Raw genomic sequence first — 8,114 nt, 5'->3', positions numbered from 1 at the left:
TTCATACGTTCGCACTTTGGGACGGTTCGCACTGCGTGAGTATTATGTTGCACATTCTTAAACTTACGTGCAGTCCGTTAGTCGGCAAATTCGGTTAGCATTAGTGAATTGAAAAAGCCCGTGGGACATGATGATAATGGGGGCATCTTGGATTTGCGCCACTTGGAGTGATGTGCGACTACATTGCAAGAATTATAACCGGCTTGATGGTGAGGGAGTGTGTTGGGGGCTATAAACGCATGGTGAGGGAGTGTGCAGCAAGGATCGAAGGTAAGCGGAGACAGTAGAGATCATAATATTAGCACGCACATCTAATAGAGCGGGCAGATTAGTGTTTTTGTGAGAGAGAGAGAGAGAGAGAGAGCGTCTTACCACGGCTTGCAGTGAGAGGAGGAGAAGACAAGGAAGGAATAGAGATTCTAGAGCAGATAGTCTATTAGCAAATTAGAGAGCGAGGAGCGTAGTAGCACATTGGAGAGAGAGAGAGAGAGAGAGCGGGGGGGGCATGTCGATGACGACGCCGCAGCACGTGCTGTCGATGGGCCACCCCGGAGCAGCGCCGGCAGGCCCGCTATCACCCATGCCGTACTACCTAGGCGACAAGTACATGTGCGGGCCAATCAGCAACATGGTTGGCGGCGGGCTGCAGCAGGCGAATGCGGGGCCCCTGGGCCTCTCGGCGTTCGCGCTGACGACGTTCGTGCTGTCGTGCTACAACGCGGGCTTGTTGGGGGTGAGCAGCAGCGGGCCGGTGAACGTGGTCCTGGGCCTGGCGCTGTTCTACGGCGGGGTGGCGCAGGGCCTGGCGGGCATGTGGGAGTTCCGGGCGGGCAACACCTTCGCGGCCACCGCCTTTACCTCCTACGGGGCCTTCTGGCTGGCCTACGCGGTCCTTCTCATCCCTGCCTTCGGGGTGGCGGCCGCCTACAAGGAGGCCTCGGCTCAGGAGGACCTGGCCCCGGCCGTCGGGACCTTCCTTCTGGCCTGGAGCATCTTCACTCTGCTGATGCTGGCGTGCAGCCTGCGCACGTCCGCCGCCCTGGTCGCCCTGTTCGCCGCCCTCTCCCTCACCTTCGCCCTGCTCACGGCCGCCGAGCTCCGGCACTCGCCCTCCATGCATCGCGCCGGCGGCTTCACCGGCATCGTCACCGCCCTCATCGCCTGGTACAACGCCGTCGCCGGCATCCTGGCCGCCGACGCCAACGGCCCCCTCTTCACTCTCCCCGTCGGCAAACTTGGCCTACTTGCCAGCCCCAAGCAGTGAAGAATGCATGCATGCTGTGGCCATCGTACTCCCCACCACACGAGCAGTTTTCGTGGAAAATTGAATTTCTAAAAGAAGAACCTTTGAAAATCAGCCTCAAGTCCCCCTCAATAATAGTAACTAGCTAGCCTGGGCCGGCTCACTAGCGGTGCTTTGCGTGGTTGGTTTGCGCCATTGTAAATTTTTGTAAAGGTTGCTCGGATAAAACAACATGCTTGGTGCACATGGCATAAAGCTATGATAGAAAAGAAAATTTATTGAATCTAGGTTTTATGTGATGAAAAAGATACTTGAAGCTCTATAGCGTCCTATTCAAAAGTTCCTATGCATCGAGCTCTAGATAAATAACTTCATACACAACAATTTGTCCCTATCACTTGAATAATGCGATGTGAAATTGATCTTCTTTTTAGCACACTATCTTTAACTTTGTAGCACTTAAAAAATTATCTCATAGATCTAGGAATATAAGGAATCAAATGTGAGACATATTCATATTATAGGGTTTTGTAAGAATGTGCAAATATTTGCAAGAACATGACTAATACATCCACGAGAAACAAACATACCTCAGCAATATATTCACGTGTATACACTCGTCATGCCAAAAAGAGATAGATATGGCCTAAAAGAGATATATTGCCAATGTGTAGATGATAGAGGTAAGCTAATCATTAAAGGGAACATGGCATTGGTAAGCTTTCAAGAAAGATACATACATCTCAAAGTGTTGGCTGTGCATGCTAACTCATACATTAACCACCCAATAAGCACGATTAGAAATGGCTAAAGAAAACATGTATATCTTGCAGGGAGGATAAAGATAATAGGGATATATAAGAACCACATGAATGAAAAGGATTCCCCTACTTTCTAGGGATACAATATAAAGAAAAGCATCTCCTACTATTGTCAACTTGTAGACAATTTTATTTGGTTTCCCAAATCTTAATCTCAAAGGGGCAAGAAAGAGAGATGTCCTCACCATCCAAGCCAAGGGCCCTTATCTCAAAGGAGAAGCCATTGCATGCAAGAGATAGGTGCTTCCTAATGGCTTAGTGAAATGCCAAGTACACCCACTAGGGCATAGTGGACAACAACCACTTCTTCCTCTGGCATAGGCTACATTACTATTATCGTCAAGACTACTACACATTTAAAACCCTTATAAGAACATTCCATGGTTTGAACCATACATTATAATCAAACATTGGAAAAGTTTGTTAAGGCTTGGCATCAATCTCGTTAGCTTTGAATGTTCGAATCTATATTCATTATTAACAAGTTATCATGAATCAATGACAAAATGAAAGAGGCAAGCATTACACACACACACACACGCGGGTAAGTTACTCATGAATATATGTGTGCATCACATGGTTCAAAATAAGATATTTTTAAAATACCAACTTTATACATTTTTTGCATACAAAAGGGTGTAATATAAAGGGGTTATTTACAGATTTAATACAAAAGGATTATGTTTTATTCAAGAAAAATTCACCAATAAAGATATTTATAAATAGGCATTGAACGCACGTAATGTAGAGGATATACATATAGTAACTTCCCCGAGACACACACACACACTCTCTCTCTCTCTCTCTCTCTCTCTCTCTCTCTCTCTCTCTCTCTCTCTCTCTCTCTCTCTCTCTCTCTCTGGTGCACAGATCGGACACCGTATGCGCGTGTAGTGAGCGTCAGAAGGTCCCTAAGAACAAAAGAACTCTACTTTTTGCACAAAAAACAATGAAGAAAACTTGCACGACATGAAGCAAGAGACTAATTGGGTGCAATCTTTCCCTATGCCTTGTGTGAGCACTCCACAAAGCATGTATTTTATATATTATTCATCTTCAAGCTCAAAAAATAGCCCAATTTACAATTAGCGCGCTTTAGCTTTTGTGCCACTAAAGAATTAAAGCTATTGGGCGCCCAAGGAGTCAGGCGGTACCCAAATACAATGTCCAATACAAATATTTAAATCGTGCGCCCATGCGCATACAAAAGTAATAAATAAATATCAAGCGCTTTAATAAATAAGCGCGTCAAAATATGGACGCCATGCCTATGTTTGAAAGTAAAGTTGCAGCATTGGAATGTGTGCACAAGAGGGAGAAAGAGGCTCAAAGTACAAGAACAAATTCTTGTTTAATAAGTTTCTCAAGGTACAACTTGGGTACACTCTATCTCACACTTGATAGTGACCCATAGGCTGTTTATATAGCCTTTGCCAAGCTAGGGTTAGGGTTTTCCCTGCCCCTAAGGCTATTCACACCCATTTGCCCTCATACGCCCTTGCTTATAGTGGGTTCCTATGCCTATCTTCTAACACATGGCATCCTGATACATGTGTCTTGGCCCACCAATAAAAGAAGATGGCAAAACAACCCTTTTACTAATAGAGGCACCAATAATTCCCATTGGCCCATCGTCCATCACTCCCATCATATCTGTTAAGCCCTTATAAACTTTCAAGCGTAAAGCTGATTGATTTTGACGACACCAAGCCAACCTACATTGCTCTATACTACAATAAGCATCAACAATAAATTGTTGCAACAATCGACCACCCCGCAACATGCACACCTCAGTGTCCTTACGCACTTGTAGTCGAAATGCATAAAATTGCATCTGAGTAACACAGTCCTTATTAGACAATCCATGTATATTAATTGGAACATTAACACCGCTATAAGGTACCTTTACATGCCAACCATCATCACCCATAGGAAAAATAAGAACGTATAGCATTGGCATATATACCCTATGCAAGTTTGAAATAGCAATACATTGTCCATCTTGACTATAAACATGTATGTCTCGACGATCAAGAGTATTCTCATCGCCTTGTCCTGGCATGATAGCCGCAACCTCAGTTGCCACTGGAGCTAAGTATTGTCTATTAGCATGTTGAACCCCAAAAATAGTCATTCTCAAATCATGCAAGGGATTGTTTTGCAATTGCATACCACGGATCTAAAAGCTTGTGCATATGCATTGTGTTGATGCATCATAGTCTGAAGCTCCCCAAGCAAATTTGGCAATAAATTAGGCACAACATCCAACCGATTAGATAACTCATGCTCAGTATCATAAACATAAAGTTGTGCAAATCTTGGCCTTTCCTATCATTGTACATTAGGAATCAAAGGGCCTATACGATGATAAATGGAGCCATGCACTCTAAAGGTATAAGAATTTCCCACAATAGACAAAATCTCATCAACATTGGCACAAAGTGACACAAATGCAAGAGCACTACTATATGCTCGTATATTATTTTTAAATACTCTACTTTGAGGATGCATACCGTGCAACAAATCATGTAATAGCTGTGGTGGATATTGTAACTGTGGCAACATTACTTTTCTATTTCCACAACAATGTTTACCAAACAAAACTAACCCCTACACTTGAGCCTCACATCTCCACAATTTAGGCAAATATCACTCACGCTTCTCAGAAAGACTCCCCTATGGAATTCACAATCGGGTCTTGAAATAGCAATATTGTAGTTGCAGGATGAATATCCATTCTAGGAAAAGCATGTAAAATGGAGCAAAAACCTCCATTTTGAGGACTAAAGGTTGGAGCATTATTGACATGTGACTCATTAATCACAGGATTTCCTAGGTTTTGGTGATTTTCAGCATCACAATTATAATCATTAGCAGATTGCTGGTCAATCAAACTGTTAAGTCCCTCACGAATCAAGCTACCATGATTTAGAGCCCCTCCTTGCAAAACGTTCTGACACTCAACTATAGTAGAACACATCTCTTTGTACCCCCTCTGGTCATGTTTTGCCATTTGAGCCCTAAGACTAGCAACCTATTGTTGTCTATATCGTGTAGAGTTGAGTCTATGCCTATGAATACGTAACACATAATCCCTGCTAGTTCTCTGATGTGAAAAACCCATATTGTTTGGATTCTCACAAATCCTGCACATCAAGAGAAATCATGCATTCTTTCAAGGAGAGACTTGATTGGGATTAGTATTTTCAAAAAGACTTAAAAGTAGAATCAATCTAGAATCACATAATCCAAAATACTACAGCAATTTAAATCAGCACAATCCTCCTACGTGCAAGGAAAAATAGTAGTCAAAATTAGAATCATCATATATTTTTATATATTCTATACAATTAGATATCTAATCTAAAGACAAACGAAAAAAAACTATATCTAATTGGCAAGCGATCCCCCAAAGCCTATAACTCAAACCCAAACATCACTCTTCAACATGAATGCGCAATAAACTATAAAATGTTAGGATTCTTAAATTAATGAACTCTTCTCTATAAATTGCAAGACATAATAAATGTTTCTATAGATAAAACCTCAAGAAAGAGGCAATATACTTAAAAATAAAAATGTATTTAATATTTACAAACTCTTCAAAAGAGAAATAATACACATTATTATTCCAATCCATAGCAAGTTTCTAGACATTGAAACTAATATTGGAGAGAGAGAGAGAGAGAGAGAGAGAGAGAGAGACAGAGAGAGAGAGATTTCCATACCCAAGTATTTTACAGAGAATATTACTCTTTGATACTTACTACATTGCAAAAATCAATGAATTTTTCTCTCTAGGTTGCAAGACAATAATTCTATCTATAAACTATAGATCAAACATCAACAAAGAGACAATGGACACATACATAGAATTATAAATGCGATCAATGTTTACAAACTCTTTAAAAGAGAGAAGAATGCATCATAGATTGAAGCTCCCCAATAAATTGAACCAAACGCTGGAGAGAGAGAGAGAGAGAGAGAGAGAGAGAGAGAGAGAGAGAGAGAGAATATGAATATTCAAACATTACAATTAGACCATACAATTAGAGAATATTACTCACATGCATTACACCGCAAAAATGAATAAAGTTATATATCCACATTGTTTGACATGATAATAATAATTCTTTGTACAAATCAAGCGTCAAGAAAGAGACATCACACCACAATGTAGGTACCCAATACATTTTACTCAATTTAGTCTCATTACAAAAAAAGAAAGCACACATTATCACAAAAAAGTACTGGCCTAAGCATTTCAATATCTTCATAAGCGAGACAACAATAGATCATAACCTTCATCCAAATGTTGAAGAGAGAGAGAGAGAGAAAGAGAGAGAGAGAGGTGAATATTCAAACATTACAATTACAATTAGACCATACAATTAAAGAATATTACTCTTGCATGCACTACACTACAAAAATAAAAAAATTTGTATCCACATTGCAAGACATGATAATTCTTTATATAGATCAAACCTCAAGAAAGAGGTATCACATTGTTACATTAAAACCAATATAAGCTTCACAAAAAGGAAGCACGCATCATCACAAAAAAAGCATTGGTCCAAGCACTTTCAAATAAGATATAAGCAAGACGATAATAGATCATAAGCCTCATCCAAGCAAGTCCTCCTCAATTGGGACTGTTCATTTGATGACTCAGTTTGCTGTAGCAAGGCATTGAACCTATTAACATTCATTTAAAACTGCAAGAACGGTAGTCGACAACCCCTCTGGCAAATCACATGCTTGTGGTAATCTCCAAACCCCCAAAATGATGCCCACATATCATTCAACAACAAATTCATCAACTTGCTTATCTCAAAGACAATTGTCGAAAGTTCCCTCACTTCACCACCCAAACCACTCGAGACTTGTTGAAGAACAATCTGGGTGTGCTTTGTCTCGCACACAACACCGTACAAACCTTTAGCTTGTTCATGCAACTCTACAGAGTAAATGGCAAGTGCATGATCGACACGTGTGGATAAACTCATTTGCAATTCCATCAACTCATTCATCTTGGTCTCGAGGCGTTTAATTTCCAAAGAACTTGAAGGAGCCTTTGTCTTTCTTCGAATCGTTGATGTCCTTGTGGATTTACTAACATGCCCTCCATGTTGCCTCGCCACTTCTTTCATCTTTCGCACATTAACTTTATTCACTCTATTAAACTCCACATTTTGGCTACAACAAAATACACAAATGACTATCTCCCCAAAAAGAACACAATATCTTGACATAAATACAAATAGAATAACTATTTCTCATACCCATGCAAACGGCTCCAAGCAGGCAAGCGTCGAAGAGATGATGTTGTGGTTGTTTTCTTTGATTCAACCAAATCAATTGGATTCAATGGAGTCGAATGCACTATGTCTAGAACATCGTCCATAGCTTTGCTCTGTTCCATGATGACTACATGAAACTTTTAATAGAGTATAAGAGTCCCAATAGAGAAATCTCAAAGCCATTGAAGACAAACACATTTCCAACTGAAAACCCTAAATCGAAAGTGTCTTGGACTCAAAGACAAAAGAATAATCATGCATGAACACATGTGTAAATAATCATGCATCAGCACATACATACACAGTGCTCGCCAAAAGCCAATTAATGATTCCCCTCTCCAATGGATGCCCATTCATCCACATGTGCACATGACACTCACCAAAGGCCCAGCAAAGCATCACTCAAACTTGAAGATATGTTAGTCTCGAGGATATCCTAGACTCGAAAGTGAAAGAATACACACATATTAAGCCCAACACCCATAACCAAATGCATATATGGCCATGCCTTAGCACATGCACACATCGCTCAACAAAGGCCGGCTAACCTCCCTCCTCTCCTCTGACTCTCTCTCTCTCTCTCTCTCTCTCTCTCTCCAAGTCCTACTAATGGATGTCCATTCGTCTAGATCCATACATAGGTCTTGCCAAAGGCTCGAATGTGTTAAAGATCCAAAGGTGTTTGACGGTCAAAGATGAATGAATACCAAGGTGAAAATATGAACAAATAAACTATTAAAATGAGTTCAA

At 40.9% G+C, this 8,114-nt stretch overlaps 1 pseudogene; it reads left to right on the top strand.

The window, feature by feature from the left end:
- The first annotated feature begins 511 nt into the window (after positions 1-511).
- On the top strand, positions 512-1,264 carry LOC148026183 (accumulation of dyads protein 2 pseudogene; annotated as a pseudogene).
- The last annotated feature ends 6,850 nt before the right edge of the window (positions 1,265-8,114 follow it).

The sequence above is a fragment of the Lygodium microphyllum genome, chromosome 14 (genome assembly GCF_053477565.2).
Source record: "Lygodium microphyllum isolate KBCC chromosome 14, Lygodium_microphyllum_v1.1.10, whole genome shotgun sequence".
Lineage (NCBI taxonomy): Eukaryota > Viridiplantae > Streptophyta > Polypodiopsida > Schizaeales > Lygodiaceae > Lygodium > Lygodium microphyllum.
The sequence above is the reverse complement of the archived record's forward strand: the minus strand, read 5'-3'. Positions and strand labels throughout refer to the sequence as shown.